The sequence below is a fragment of the Ursus maritimus genome, unplaced genomic scaffold, assembly GCF_017311325.1.
Source record: "Ursus maritimus isolate PB19 unplaced genomic scaffold, ASM1731132v1 scaffold_8, whole genome shotgun sequence".
Lineage (NCBI taxonomy): Eukaryota > Metazoa > Chordata > Mammalia > Carnivora > Ursidae > Ursus > Ursus maritimus.
In genome coordinates, this window is record NW_024426996.1 from 8,749,114 (window position 1) to 8,767,078 (window position 17,965).

Genomic DNA, 17,965 nt, shown 5'->3' on the forward strand with positions numbered 1-17,965 from the left:
TAGGGTGCTAAAATGTCATTCAGGCCTACACCGAGAGTGAGGTGAGTGAGACAGGGCAGCAGTATGTCAGCCCAAGAGATTCAGGATCTCCAGAGCTGTAAAAGTGGAGCATCTAACTATGGCGGGTAATGGGAAGGAGAGGCTGAGGAATGGGGAGGGAACGGTAAAAGAGGAAATTTGCAACACGAAAATATTCTATCTTTTCTTATCTTGTCTTATCTTGTACACAGAATGCACGGCCTTTTAAAACATTATATGGTGTTATATTTTCATGTTTTGTAATTCTACTTCAAAAAGAATGACTTACAGCACTATGCACCATTACACTGTCAAATTAATTTTAACTGATGAACCCTCTTATATATTTGAAAATGTCTGCTATATTACAGAAGTGAAGTGAGCCTGGTTTGGAATGGAGAGTACATCTAATTCACAGTAGGAAAAAAAAAAAAAAAGAGTCCCTATGGATATTTAATACAGAAAACAAATTAGATTGAATATGCATAATTGCAACTTTAATAGTTATCTTGAATCTACTTATTTAACTGAGTTCACAAACGTGAAGTAATAAGAGGAGAAGTTATCTACCTTGATTTTAAAGCCTGGGATACAGGTCAGTAATTGTTAAGGAACTAGTACTAGTACTACGGACCACCTCCCATATTTTGCACATTAGCAGCACCATGGAAAGTGGACATATCCTGACCACTTTTCATTACATGAACAATTTTATTATAATAGACTAATTCAACAAGAAACAGCAATTTCGAAAGGTTAATTGCTCTTTATAAAATACAGAAGTAGCTATTGGATGTCTCAAAGTACAAACTGATTGGATATTAAAGATAGGAATGGTGGTTTTTAAGTTTCGTGGAAAGACATATTTCTGTCAAGTTTCTGAGCTGTGGGCACAAGATAGATGTTTAAGTGAATGGTTCAAAAAACTACCTTTTAAGTTTTTTTGGGTTTTTTTTTTTTTGGTTCCTCTTTATTCTTGTTCAAACGCTGATACATCATGAACATCTCTTATAACAACTTATGCAATTACCAAACACTGTTTGACACATGCACAAATTTTAGCTGTTCATCACCAACATTTCAAAATGTGGCTGGTGCAAGATACACAAAATGACTTACTGAAAATTTTCTTAAAGTAAAAGCACTTTAAATTTGTATATTTAAAAATATTATTTTAAACTCCAATTTAATCCACACTGTATTAACCTGATTGCATAAAAGCCAAATTCCTAAAATAATTACAATAATATGGGTGCCCACTAAGCTTTATTTTCCTTTAAGTTTCAAAAACTGAAAGATATCTTGGGTCAATCTGTAGGATCTTCTCTGTTATCTACGATAAGACCTTGCTTATAAATATAGTATGGAACCAACCTCAAAAAAAGGACATGTGCTGGGCTAGGCATTCTATAGAAAAACATAATAGTAAAATATCATTATTACTGTAATCACTAATTTAAGAGTTATTTAAATAATTCACAAAAATATTTACATTTTGGAAATACAACATGAAGTCGTTTACCTTTTCTATTTTTATTTTTTCATTATTATGAATGTTCAACTAAGAACTTATCATCATCAGTTCTTTATGTGACAACTTTGGAAGAGTATTGTATTAAGTTACATTTTCTTTTAATCTAGTGATATGGTGTTAAAATTTGATCATTAATTATATTTCATGTTTTGTAAATTGCTTGTCACTTGTCACATAAATAATTTGGGCTCTCCTAATTTTCTTGAAAGAGCTGTAATGTCTGGAGCAAGGCAACAGTTCAATGGAAATATGTGAATGAATGAACTGTGTGATTTTATAGGTTAATTTGTTTTAATTAGCTATTATTTAACAAAATGCTATTTTCTTATAGTTCAATTGATCGATAATATTTTCCTTCAATGACAATTATATATTAATTTTAATACAGTTATATCCAAGGCTGTAAAGGAACACATTTGATCCAAAATGTATTTATTGCTATCAAAAAATTGTGCTTCATTTATTTTACATATAGACACATTGTTTACTTTAAAATTCATTAATTGAACAACATGTAACGAATCATCAAGGTCCATATGGTGCTTTCAATTAAATGAGTTACTGTTTTAAATATGCTTTATATGTCATTACACACCACTTTTCTCACTTTGACAGGCAGCTGTCAGCCTCTGTTGTGTTCTATATACCTACCAATAGATAATTTATTTCCTATCATCATTGTTTAACATTTCTTTGCTTTACTGTCAAGGATTTCTGGCTTAAAGTCTTCATCTTGCTTTTGAAATACAAGTGGCCTTGGGTGCAGGCAGAGGCTGGCTTTCCTCCAGCTTTGCATATGCATTGCCTTAAAAGAGTCTCAGTACAGACAGCCTGTAGGGATTTTTAGGCCATTTTCAAATGTCCTTAAAGAAGGAAGATAGATGGCTAGTCTACCTCTCCTCTCCTTCCCTTTACCCTCTCCCCATTCATATTGTTTTGCATTCAACAATTGCTTATTAAGTGCCCACTGTGTTCCATACACTGGGCCAGATGCCCAACCATCTTGTGAGGAGTTTTAAGAGCCAAATCATGGGGCAACCTACCACAAAAGTAATAAAAAAATATATGATTTGTTCTATCCCCTCACTTTTACCTTTGCTCTGGATACATTGACTGCTATGCTGATATTGCTATCACAGAACATAATGGAAAGTAATAATGACATGTAATAATAGGATACAATGAGATGCAAAATTCTCACCTTCCTGTATGGAAAATATCATGACTCTCAGACTATCTTAAATTTTTAAGTGAATGAATACAGACAACATAAATTGTTTTCTCTGAGGTAATTATGGATGAATTGACCAAATATGTGTAATGGGTTTACTCATGAGAGCAAACCACTGAAGCAGCTCCCCCTATGATCCTGTAATGTCAGATAACATAAGATGATGCGGACACTGTTTTAAAGCTTTGTTTGTTTGTTTATGTAATCTCTACACTCAATATGGAGCTCAAACTCACTACCTTGAGATCAAGAGTCATATGCTCTTCCAACTGAGCCAGCTAGGTACCCAATACCATTTTAAACACCAAACAAAGCACAGAGGTAGCCAAACAAGCTTTCATTTATAACAGATTGTGGAAATAAATGACCATGAAAATGATCATTCAGTGAATAAAAAGAGTGAGCGAAGTTAAGTGAGGGCCTTGTATCATCAAAGTATTCAATTTTCCTCTACAGTATGCAATTCAAATTAAGCATTCAATGTCTTATTTCATAATTACAACATCTCAAAGCCTTTGAAGGCAGGGCACATGGCCATCGTAGAGCCAGGCAGCTTTGCGTTAATGCACAGTATTCCTGCTAATAATATCATGGGCACTCAAAACTTCCTCTGTCAAAACTCGAAAGTTCCTCTGTCTTCTCCTTTTCAGTAAGGCTAAAAGAATAAAAGTCTTTGTCGAAGGTCAAAGGGTAAGACAGAAGAAAGTAATTGAGGATCTAATTTTCATGGAACAATCTTAAAAACCATTATTGGATTTTTGACTAGCGAAAGAAAATGTGTTGCATTCATTTAGTGAATTCAAATGTGACTCAATCCACTAATGTGAAAATGCAGAGTTATGACCTACTCACCCATGCTAATGACTATGCCATTTACATGTGTTTGCCACTTTAATAGGGAATAAATGGTTGAAGATTTTATAAAGGATTCATTTGATTCAGCTAAGATGTCTAATGACAGAAAACATCTCATGTAGAAAACTATTAAAAGATTTCATTTTGTACCAATTTCCACAAAGATGCATTTCTTTCTCAATATCTACTACCTAGATTAAGAGAAGCTGAGAAAAGTTAACCATTTTAGTATAGCTACAAATTTGATTTATTGTGGTTTTAGCCAAGAACCAATTTCTGGTAGGTTACCTTAAAATAATTTTACCATGGATCTAAATGTATATATTTTTCTTGGTTACAGCCCACTCAAGACATAAGTCTTGATAAAAACTGAAATATCTGCCATCCCCTGTATATTAGAATATTTGACTCTTATTATTCCTATATGGATAACATAAAGAAAAAAACACAGAATTGTAAAAATCCTATCTAAATTTTTTCAGAAAAGGTAAAGTCAAAGGCAAATCCAAAATGTCATCAATAATGTCATCAACTTTGGGCTTAAATTTTCAATATTCTGCTATCGCTGAAGAATCCTACACAAAAGCTATTATCTCAAATATTTAAAATTTTTAATACTCAAATGAAATAATATATGGTTATCCATGTGAATTTAAACAATATTTATACACATTAACCTAAGAAACTTACAACACATGTTATAATGACTATATAATTTCAACCCATTTATTTAACATATGAACATAGTAAATAATAGGAGAATGATATAACACTATGGCCATCTCAATAAATACAGTGAAGTATTATTTAAAAGATTTATTTGTAAATAAATGATACTCAAACCTTCTTCCTAAGAGTCTCAAATATATTTCAAGATTTAATATTTTATAATACATATAAGGATGTGGTGAAATGCTTATGTGCTGAAGTTGGCTAAAATTATATGAAACTGATTATTTATATAAAGGATAATAAACATCAAATTGTGAGTTACTATGTTATCTTTGTAACTATGTAACTTTGTAACAATGTTACTATGTAACACTGCTAAGGTTGTATAAATGCGATTTTTTTGAAATAATGTCAACAAAGCATGCCAGTTTAATAATTTATTTGAAGAATAAAACTTTAAAAATTGGTCATTAAATGATACATAACCTTAATAATATTTAAAAGAAATAATAATGTGGACTATAACTAAATGAAAGAAATACTTTCAAAGATGGTATTAAAAATAACCATCTATAAATATAAAATACATATACCAATTAGTAACAAGACTAATGTTGTAGGCTGAATTCTAAAATGTCCCCAGGACCTCCTTGTCCCCTATTGCTATTCCTGTGACTATGTTACCTTATATAGCAAAAGACAGTGTCAGATGTGATCAAGATTACTAATCATTTAATTTAACACAAATTATTGGCGTTGACCTAAGCTAATCACACGAACAATTTAAAAGCAGTTTCCTCTGGTTGGTAGTAGAATTCAGACATCTAAAGCATAAGAAGAATTTGATGAGTTTATCCACAGCTGAAATTGAGGAGGTCACTGGGCAAGAACCTGAAAGTGGCCCACCAGAGCTGAGAACATATGGTTGACCATAAGCAAGAAACCGGGACCTCTTCCTTCCACTGCAGGAGAGGATTCTGCCAACATACTGAAGGAGCTTGGAAGTAGTTTTTTACCTACCAATAAATTTATTCATTTATCAGTCATGCCTACAGATCAGGATGCAGCCAGACAATACCTTGATTTCAGCTTTATAGGATTCTGAGTAGAAGACCTTGCTGAACCATGCTAGTTAAATTGGATAGATGCTTAGTAGGCTTACTTTATTTAGCAAAAAAAATGAATTTCCATTAGCATGTCTTTAAAGGGAATTTGTTCTGAATATGTTCTTCATATTACTTTTCATTTTTTTAAGGATTTTATTTATTTATTCAGGAAAGGAGAGTGAGAGAAAAGAGAGTGCAGGACAGGGAGCATTAAGAGAGAGGCAGGGGCAGAGAGAGAGGGAGAAGCATGTCCCCTGCCTAGCGGGGAGCATGAATCAGGGCTTGATCCCAGGACCCCATGATCATGACCTGAGACCAAGGCAGACGTTTAACCAACTGAGCCACCCAGGCACCCCATATTCTTCATTTTAAATTTTTAATTATGGAATGTCTTTACCTATACAATCACCCTAAAATAACATTGTATTTATAAATAGTAAAAAGCACAAATGATAAATGTTATACCAAACTGTAAATGCAGAAGGTCCCTGACTTACGATGATTCTACTTAATGATTTTTCTACTTTACAGTTGGTGAAGGTGATACATATTCAGTAAAAAGCATACTTTGAATTTTAAATTTTGATATTTTCATGGGCTAGCAGTATGTAGTACAATATACTCTTATGATGCTGGGCAGTGGCAGTAAGCCACAGCACCTGGTTAGCCATGCAGTCAGGAGAGTAAACAACCAACACACTCACAACACTTCTGCATCCATACAATCATTCTCCTCTTCACTTTCAGCACAATATTCAATAAATTACACACAATATTCAACACTTCATTACAAACTAGGCTTTGTGTTAGATGATCTTGCCCAGCTGGAGGCTACTGTAAGTGTTCTGAAGACATTTAAGATAGATGAGGCTAAACTATGAGTACAGTGTTAGGTGCATTAAATGTATTTTCAACTTACCATATTTTCAATTTACAATGGGTTTATCGAGACATAATCCTATCATAAATTGAGGAATATCTGTAATCTTAAACTGTAATAGTGGAATTACCACTCAATATTGATTATTTTGAATTTTCAGGGAAAATGCAAATATAAAAGACATGTTAAAAAATCACAAATAATGATAATTATTCCTACACATAATCCAACTGAATCATCTTCATATCACAGTACAAAGCACACAGGAGATGATTTTTTAGCATTTATTGAACAAATTATTTTTTCACTATAATTATTTAATATTTATTATTAATGCTTATTGAGTGTCTTCTATGTGTCCAACACTGCTTTACCCATCCTTTCTCATTTATTCATTTATCAGTTGGGATTTGGCTATTCTGCATGTGAGAGAAAATACAAAATAAATAAGATAGAATTTTATTTCTTTCTATCATAGAAGAAGTCTGATGGAGGGCTATTACAATGGTCTATGGTATACAAGACTCAGGTTCCCACCCTTCTGGTGATCCACCAACCTCAGCATATAATTCTATCTCATGACCCAAGAAGCATCAGACATCAAATCATGTTGCACAAAATGTTTCCCTCTTAAGAGACATTGACAGGTACCAAGTTATATGGCAACAATTACTTGCAAGAAGTCTGAGAAATGTAAACTTTAGTTCAGGTATACAACCAAGATTCAAGGATTCTATACTAAAGAAGAAATGGAGAACTAATATTGTGGTAGTCTCCTTCACATTTCTTATAAAAATATGAGCTAGATAAAATATTCTGCATATGAGAGAACAGACAAAGAAATTGTCTTTCGTGAGTTCATAATACTTTGTGGGAGTTAAGATACACACTCATGCTGCCCAACTCCAGAGAACCACTAGATGAAGTATAGCCTATGAAGTACTGGCCTACAAACAGGACACTACCAGCCCACCAGGAGATAAGCACAAAAATGGAATTATCTGCATTACTGGAACATTGAGGCAAATGAATTTTTATTTTAAAAAAGCATCTGTCCTTGATTGATTGAATGAGGAAACTGACTCTTTAAGAGATATTTAAGAAGTACTGCTTTACTTTTTAATTTTTTTTTGAAGTAACTATACCTCCAACATAGGGCTTGAGCTCATGACCCCAAGACCAAGAGTTGTATGCTATATCACCTGAGCCAGCCAGCCACCCCTAAAAAATACAGTTTTCAAGTCTGGAACCTAATCATTATGATGATTTGCTGGATATTTTAATTCTTCACATTTGCAATTATTCTTTCTTTTACAAATTAAATAAAATTACTTTATGCTCTTTAAACAAACTGTGAGAAGTCCAGTGTTTTCCTGGACATTTGTGGATTCCCAGAGAATTACATTTTCATGGGTACCTTTCTTTCCAATCCCATGATTTCTCAAATTTTCTCTTTTGCTTCTTGCTGTCTTCTATCACCATTACCAAAACAACATCATATCTACCTATTTCCCCCATTTGTTCTCATTCCCTTATTTTTCCTCTCTAGCAATCTCCCTGAAATTTCAAATTATGATTTTTTTATTATGTAGAGGTATTTTGATTTTCCTTTTTCTCACCGAGTTCATCACTTTATTCTTTCAAGAAACCCATCAGGAAGCTTACACCTAAAGAAGCTAGAAGAAGAAGAAGAAGGAGGAGGAGGGGGAGGGGGAGGAGAAGGAGGAGGAAGGGAGTTGTTACACCAAAAAGAATACAATACCTAGGAATAAGCTTAATCAAGGAGGTGAAGGACCTGTACTCTGAAAACTATAAAATACTGATGGAAGAAATTGAGAGCAACACAAAGAAATGGAAAGGTATTCCATGCTCATGGCTTAGAAGAACAAATATTAAATGTCCATTCTACCCAAAGAAATCTACTGATTTAATATAATCCTGATCAAAATACCAATAGCAATTTTCAAAGAATTAAAATAAACAATCCTAAAATTGGTATGGGACCACAAGAGACCCTGAATAGCCAAAGCAATATAGAAAAAGAAGAACAAAGCTGGAGGTATCGCAATCCCAGATTTCAAGATATACGATAAATCTATGCAGTCAAAACAGCATGGTAATGGTAGAAAAACAGACACATAGATCAATAGAACAGAATAGAGAGCCCAGAAATAAATCCACGATTATATGCTCAATTAATCTAGGCAAAGGAGGCACGCATACACAATGAAAAAAAAGAAAATGTGCTGGGAAAAGTGGACAGCCACATGCAAAAGAATTATACTGTGCCATTTTCTTACACCATTCACAAAAATAAAATCAAAATGGATTAAAGACCTAAACATGAGACCTGAAACCATAAAAATACTACAAAAGTGCACAGACACGAATTTCTCTTCCATTGGCCAAAGCAACATTTTTCTAGATATTTTCCTTGAGGCAAGAGAAACAAAAGCAAAAATAAACTATTAGGACTACATCAAAATAAAAACTTCTGAACAGCAAAGGAAACAATCAGCAAAACTAAAAGGTAACCTACTGAATGGGAGAAAATATTTGCAAATGATAATGGCCGTAAGGAGTTAGTATCTAAAATATATAAAGAACTTATGTAAAATATATAAAGAACTTATACCTAAAACACAAATAATCCAATTCAAAAATGGGCAGAAGACTCAAACAGACATTTCTCTGAAGAAGAAATACAGATGGCCAACAGACACATGAGAAGATGTTCAACACCACTCATCATCAGGGAAATGAAAATGAAAACCATACTTGTCAGTATGGCTAAAATGAAAGACATAAGAAACAACAAGTGTTGGCAAGGATGTGGAAAAAAGGAACACTTGTGCACTGTTGGTAAGAATGCAAACTGGTGCAGCTACCATATACACAGTATGGAGGTTCCTCAAAAAATTAAAAACAGAATTACTATATGATCCAGTAACTCCACTACTCTGTATTCACCCAAAGAATATGAAAATACTAATTCAAAAAGATATGTGTACCCTATGTTTATTGCAGCATTATTTACAATAGCCAACACATGGAAGCTACCCAAGTGTCCATCAACAGATGAATGAAGAAGATGTGATTTATATATAATGGGATATTACTCAGCCATAAAAAGAATGAAATCTTACCATTTGCAACAATGAATGGACCTAGAGAGCATAATGTTAAGTGAAGTAAGTCAGAGAAAAACAAATACCATCTGATTTCACTCATATGCAGAATTTAAGAGACAAAACAAATGAACAAAGGAAAAAGAGACAAACAGAAAAGCCAGACTCTTAAATATAGTGAACAAACTGGTGGTTACAAGAGGGGAGATGGGTGGGGGATGGGTGAAATAGGTGAAGAGAATTAAGAGTACATTTATTGTAATGAGGACTGAGTAATTCAGAGAAGTGCTGAATCAGTATATTGTATATCTGAAACTAATAAAACACTCTATGTTAATTATACTAAAATCAAAAAATAATAAAAATAATTATAAATAAAAGAAAACATGCCCATAAGCTTACTAAAAAAAAATCTGAATATAACTTTTGACTCACCCAAAACTTACTACTAACAGCCTACTCTTTTTTTTTTTAATGATTTTTTATTATATTATGTTAGTCACCATACAGTACATCCCTGGTTTCCAATGTAAAGCTCGATGATTCATTAGTTGCATATAACACCCAGTGCACCATGCAATACGTGCCCTCCTTACTACCCATCACCAGCCTATCCCATTCCCCCACCCCCCTCCCCTCTGAGGCCCTCAGTTTGTTTCTCATAGTCCATAGTCTCTCATGTTTCATTCCCCCTTCTGATTACCCCCCTTTCTTTATCCCTTTCTTCCCCTACCGATCATCCTAGTTCTTATGTTCCATAGATGAGAGAAATCATATGATAGTTGTCTTTCTCTGCTTGACTTATTTCACTTAGCATTATCTCCTCCAGTGCCATCCATGTTGTAGCAAGTGTTGAGAACTCGTTCTTTCTGATAGCTGAGTAATATTCCATTGTATATATGGACCACAACTTCTTAATCCAGTCATCTGTTAAAGGGCATCTTGGCTCCTTCCACGATTTAGCTATTGTGGACATTCTAACAGCCTACTCTTAACTGGAAGCCTTACCCATAACATAACCTGTCAATTCACCCATATTTTGTATGTTATATGTATTATATGCTGCATTCTTACCATAAAGTAAGTTAGAGAAAAGAAAATGTTATTAAGAAAATAATAAGGAAAATACATTACAGTAGTGTACTGTATTTATAAAAAAAAAAAAAAGTCCATATATAAGTGGGCCCATGGAATTTAAACCCATGTGGTTCGTGGGTCAACTGTATATGAAAAAAATCTGATCTCATCCAGATATGTTAAGTGGAAAGAGAAGCATATATTAATGGCCTTTTAGGTAATTGTGGCTATTCTTCTTGGTATTATACCAGAACTTGCTACTTGGTAAATTTCTTAAAGGTTGCTTGCAAGGTGTAATCTAAAACCCTATTAGTAAACTTTTTAGACTCAGTTACATTAAGAAAAGAAAAGAAAAGAGAAAAGAAAAGAAAAGAAAAGAAAAGAAAAGAAAAGAAAAGAAAAGAAAAGAAAAGAAAAGCAGGGCCCCTAGGTGGCTCAGTCGGTTAAGTGTCCAACTCTTGATTTCAGCTCAGGGCATGATCTCAGTGTCCTGGGACTAAGGCCTGCACCTGCTCTGAGTTCAGCGGGGAGTAGGCTTGAGGATTTCTCTCCCTCTCCCTCTGCCCCCCTCTCTCTTTCTCTCAAATAAATAAATCTTGAAAGAAAGAAAAAAAAAAAGAAAGAAAAGAAAAGAAAAAGAAAAAAAAGAAAGAAACCATTCTACCCATTAGAGACCATTGAATGTTTTCTTCTACAGCAAAGTCAGGCTCCTTTAAAGATATAAATAGCTGGGAGAAGAATTGCTGATATTTGCTTGTCTTAAATAACATTTTACTTTTATCCTCTCTGTTCATATGACATTATTTTATTTCAGTATTTAAGGTTTTCCACAAAATGGGCCGTTGCATAGCTTTTAAAAAATGTCTTACAGGAGGCTCCCGCTCAATTCCCTTTCATTCTTTTATAGAACTTAAAAAAACAAAATAAAATAACAACTCTATTAGAAATTTACATTGAATTAACATTCCTTAGATATTTGTTTCTCCCACTAGGATATACACATCCTGGAGGAATGAATTATTTCATATTTGTCTTTGTCTCCCCAGCAGTTAGCAAGGTGTCATGCATAATGAGGCATTTAATATATTTGTAGTTGAAGTGCTTAAAGAGAATCCATTGTGTTAACTTCAGTATTTACTTTCAGGCCTTCATCTCAAAATTTGTTCTCCATTTATAGGTTTGAATTTGTCAGGAACTTTCTTTAAAATCCACATATTTCCACCAAAGAAATGTGCTGACAATTTAGATACTTGCAGCATTTGTGTTTGGCTGTATGGTCAACTAGCCAGATTTTCCATATATGTAAATCAATTATTCTCAAGTCTAGAGGACTCAGATCCTACTTTACAACATAGTTTTTATTATCCTTTTTATTATTACCAAAAATGCAATTTATAGACAATGTAACTTAGTTGATTGCAAAATGTCATTATAACTCCCTATCTGATATATATATATATATGAATTAAGAATCTAATAAATATATATAGAATTAAGAAAAATAATTTAAAAACTAGTATTCAAATTTTCAATTCTGTATATTCTCTAATGAAGCAATCATACTCTTTGCTGTTTGTAAACAGTACAATCTCCTGAATGAAATGGCTACAAAGAAAGAATGATGACCATGTGTTAAATTGGTAACTAAAAACCACGACTAGCACTGCCATTAGTAATGTAATTTTACAAAATGGAAAACAGCTGTTGGTAAACTTTCAAACAAAATAAAGCACTGGTTTTTATAACTTTAGAAAGCAGTGATAATTATGGAAAATTCAGTCTGTATTTAAAACTATACAAAACATACTTTGAGTTTACAAGTAAAATGGAATTAAAATCTGGCCTCAGGTAATCAAACGTTTCCTGCTGTAGGAGTGGGCATTAAAACATGGGAATATTTTCTGGAGTCAGAACATTTTTTTTTTATTTCACAGACTATCAAAGTATCAAGGATCTCTGCCCACTAAATGCTCACCACACCCTCCAACCACATTGTAATAACCAAAAATTACCCTATAGATTGCCAAAATGCCCCACAGGGCGGTATCATTCTCACGGCAAAACACTAGTTTAAGTATATAAATCACACATACATTAGCACAAACTTTACTTGATAATGCCTGTCCACAGACATGAAATATATTAAAATCACAAACATAAGAATTTGTTAATCACATCTTTAAATAGAAAATTTTAATAAAATACAGTTAAGCTTTCCTACTATCATTATACTTAAACTGTTGCCATTTCTTAAAATAATCCTTGTATTTACACCCATAGCTAATAAGAAAACTCATCTTAAAACTTAATGTCTAAAACATCCTGAAATGAATACTTGGCTTTGGTTCTGTGGAATTTCAGAGGACTATAAAGGTTTATTATTGCCCCAAAATGTATGATCGGCCCCATTTTTCATGGGCTTTGATTTTGAGTCACATATTTAGAACCCCATCAAAACGTTGACATTTTTAGAACTGCCCCTTTACTTCAGGCAACAAGCCAGCAGGCTGATGAGGTGTCTAGACAATCATACCTCATTTGTCACTAACATTTCACTCTAATAATGAAAATGCTGGAGTTCAGAGACCTAGAGACACATTTTTGATAGACTTCCTGAACAACTAATTGAACTATCCAAACCCAAGGTCTTAGTCATAGAGATTTTTATTACCTGGAACTCTGCTGGGAAAGTGATACAGAAGGACAAAGACGATCCAATAAGACCCTGTAATAAGTTACTGACAACATTCTAATACAGACAATAGAGAAACCAACTTTGAGTCTCTTCCAGATTGCTCTGCTGGGTAGAAATAAGCTGACTGAAAATGTAATAGCTGAAGGCAGTTGTGGGAAAGTACCTTTATGAAATAGGCAAATCAAATTTCCTTGGGCAACCAGAGGGAAGAATAGAACAGTAAAAGTGGCATTGACTTTTCCTGGTCCATTATGCATTCTTTTATTTTTAATGTTGAATTAACAAACTTAATATATATTGGGATGCGGGGCTGGAAGGGGAAACTAATTAGAAATTCTAAAATAAAAAAGATACGGTTCATATAATCACCACTGAAATGGGGTGACAGATCACCTTTCAGGGCTAATGAGGTCTCCCAACCTCTATGCTCTTAGACTAGGAGAAGAATTCTCCTTTCTGATGTATAGAAAATCATCTTAGGAAGTAAAAATAATAGGGACTTGATTAATAGAAAATGTTAAGACAATACAATTTTAATTCTACATATTAATTCTACAAATGCTACCTATATCAAGTTAGGTGATAAACACTTTCGTAACATTCACAGAGTAAAATTGTGATACTCCATGGTTCAAAAGTGAAGCCAACTAACACTAGTTCTGGAATTAAATTATGTTCCAGTGTATCAAAATAAATTCTAGTTCTCCTGAATGTAACGTTCTTCAGTGCAGATCTGTTTTGTTCACTCACACTTCCTAAGTGCTTTAAACAATAGGCTCCCAGTAAATATTTGTTGAACGAATAAATATGAACATGAATGAACTGCCTTTATCATAAGTCTGATAATATACAAGTATTGATTAACTTGCATAGGATAATAACTATTGAAAATAAACTAGTTATTACATTTTTTAGGCTTCATTGATGAAATATTTCTTTCTTTTGTTTAGAATAATACATTCAAGGTAAAATTAAGTATAAAAATTAATTTTATCAGAAAAGGCTCTCATTATGTGGTATACTTTCTTACCTTGCACCTAACTATTTAGGCTTTGCTGTTTGCCTGAGCAACCTAGTATATTATTACTATCTGCTAACATTTATTTAAAGGAAAATTAAGTGATACTTAATGATCACCTCCTATGTCCAAGATACTTGCACTTTTTATTTTAAAATGTTCACAACAGCTGGGCATCAATGGCATTTTACAGAGTAAATAATTAAGGTATAGAAATAGGTGACACTTGAAATTTTTATTCAGGTACTTCTGAAAACCACTGTCATCTCCACTCTTATCAAATTATAGATACAGTGGGGTTCACAGAGAAAGAAAGAGAGAGAGAGAAAGCAAGCTTCCAGTGTAGACTGTGCCAAGTCCACACAATCCTTTACCTTCCTATACAACCACTATTGTCCATTCCCATTATTATACTTTTCAAAGACAGAGACTGTGAAATCTTTCTCTTATTTATTTTGTGAAATAAAGGACACACTCAGACTATGCCAAATGGAGATATGTGGTCCCCTCNGCATTCTTTCATGCAATGTATAAAGAAAATTATTCTTATTTAAACAAAACAAAATCTCAAATGATGAATTTAGTAGAATAACTCAAAATAACCCATAACATCTAGAGAATTAATAAATCAAAATTCTTTATATCCGTCTTTTCCCTAAACTCATCTAGTCTTAGATCATTCAAATTATATATATACATATATATATATATATATATATATATATATATATGTATATATATATATTTTTTAGTACCGCAAATACTTATGAGTTTCCTGATCAGGGTTAGGCACTCAGGTTCTAGGCAGAGAAGAATAAATAAGTCAGTGTCAAAGTCTTTTATTTTTGTTTCCACTTCTCCGCTAATAGAGAAACATATCAAAGTAAAGGAAGACTGCTAGATGCCTAAGTTATTTGTTTGAAGCTATTTAGAAGAAAGTAGCTAATTAACATTCTATAGGAATTATTTTTAATTAATTATTGTTATTTACTATCATTAGCTATCAATCAAGGAAAGCATCATATATTAGGCAATGTACAAGGTGCTTGCCATGCATTATTTAATGTAATCTTCATGAAATTTTTATTTTATTTTATATATATATATATATATATATATATATATATATATATTCTTTTCATTTTACACATGAAAACGGTGAGAGACAGAAATGTACACAGGATCACACAGCTATCAAGTGTACACCTGGTGCTTTAAACCAGGTTCACTTTCTCCAAAGCCCATTCTCCTCCTGGGCTACGAGGAATGCAAAAGAGTTCTTTAAAGACAGATCCTTCATCATAGAATAAAACTTCTCTAAAACTTTAATAGTCCAAATTCCTTTTGGCTCCTTTAAAGTTAGTATTTTCCAATCAGAACTATTTTATGTTCTTTCTCTTTGAATTCTTTCCAATTTCTAAGACCTTTATTTCAATAATAGTCCTACTTTTGGGCTTTAATTCACAGTGGTAAGCTCTATCTTTATTTGTCATTTTCATGTTAAACACAAAATAAATATATATCTTTCTCATATTCATACTGTATTCAATTATGACCCTGTTATTTCTTCTAGGTGACATTTGTTATTAAAGCTTCATATATACAATAGTTATTTCCACTTCGATTGCACTTCAAGGCAGTCATCCCTGCTACTCTTCATTCTATTCACTTACGGTAATTCTTTTAAACTGGTGAATGCACAGCAATGGCAATTAAAACCAAGTCCAAATAGTTGGGGACTACTTAAGCAAGCTTAATGGTTGTAGGTCAGTTGAAAAACCATCCACCTGAGAGTGCTAAAGAACTGGAAGATGAACTCTCACGGCAATTAGTATTTTATAGATAAGCACTTGTGGGAGAGTAGTTGAATTTTAGATGACTAGAAAAGACTGCTTCTTACTAATTTTTAAAAGGCACATAAAGCACCACTTGGGAATTACAAGCCAGTGACCTACCTCCCATGCCAGAAAAGTTTCTATGGTGATTTATTAAAAGAAAATCATTTACAGTATATCCTATGTAGAATACCAATAATGAAATTCTATAGGAGGAAACACAAAATTGTTAGAAACTATATACAATTCTAATTTTCTATTTGATAGTACTATTTTGAGGCAAGAAAATATTCCCTAGCTTTATTATGGAGTGTTAATTTGATTTTTAATATGGCATTCCCTAACGCTTCTACCTAAAAACTTGTTTCATTTTGTCAGTAGAAATACTAACATCACGTATTACAGACAGAATATTTTTAATAAAATAAAAAGTCGACATTATTATCATGGCTAAATACTCATAGTATTCAACTTTTTGAGCTCTCAAATCTTGGCTATAGTCTGTAATTCATTTCTAATTATTGTTCAGTACAGGCATAGTTATTGGATAGCTTAACAGTATTTACATGTACCTTGTCTTCTTTTAAAATTTGTATTAATGTTAGCATCCACTTTGTTTAAATATAGAACTTCTATATTCAATCCCAAAACATTTATCCAGTGGTTAAGCTTAAACACTATGAAGTGAGACTCAATGGATAAATGTACAAAGCCCTTAGAGTGGTAGGCACAATGGAAGAGTTCAAAAAACGTTAGGTTTTTATTATGCGTTAGACACCAAGCTAAACCATTTCCACAAATTATCTCACTTAATCCTCACAAGAACCTATTAGATTATCTCCATTTTACATATGAAAAAATTTAACTCAGCAGGGATTGATTAACCTTTCCAAAGTTAAGTCTAGTAAATGTGAGAGGTATGTACACATAGTGAGACTTCTTAGCACTGTGGTTTTGTTCAAGCTCTTCTATCTGGTGTGTACTTCCTTGTTAACTAGCTAGAGCCTCTGAATTTCCAGGCCTTGTTCATCACCAGAAAAAAATCCTTAGACTCCTATATTCCCTCTAGGCTGGGTAAGCAGTCCCAGGTGTAGAATTTCATAGCATATATCTTTTTGGTATTACATTTGCCATACTACATAACAACTATATATTCCTACAGCACTCTCATCACTAACCTACTACTTCCTTAACAGAAAGTATTGCTCTTACAAAAATGTGTACCTGCTAGGTGCTTAATCATTTTTTATTATGTTCAATTAGCCAACATATAGTACATCATTAGTTTTTGATGTAGTGTTCAACGATTCATTAGTTGTGTATAATACCCAGTGCTCATCACCGCATGTGCCCTCCTTAATACCCACCACATGGTTACCCCATCCCCCCACCCTCCTCCCTTCTGTAACCCTGTTTGTTTCCCAGAGACCAGAGTCTCTCATGGTTTGTATCCCTCTTTGATTTCTTCCCATTCAGTTTTCCCTCTCTCCCTTTGTGGTCCTCTGCACTATTCCTTATGTTCCACATATGAGTGACACCACATGACAATTGTCTTTCTCTGCTTGACTTCTTTCACTTAGAGTGATCCCTCCAGTTCTATCCATGTCTTCAGAAAGGTGCTTAATCATTTTTAATAAATTAATGAGTGAGTGAATAAATGGAAATAAATTGACTGAAAACTATTTGGTTAATGGGAGAAGGACAGTTAGGTTTCAAAAGACACACTATGTGCATTTCCCCCTATGATTGAGACAACGTTCTAAAATTAAGTTTCCTGTATCCACTGTACCTCTAGGAAAGCCTTAGTATATGTGAAATGTTACAGGTTTCTGGTATTAGAAGATTCAACATGGTTAAAGATGAAAATCTTAAGCAATTGTCCATATCAATGATTCTCAACCTATGGCCTATCCAAA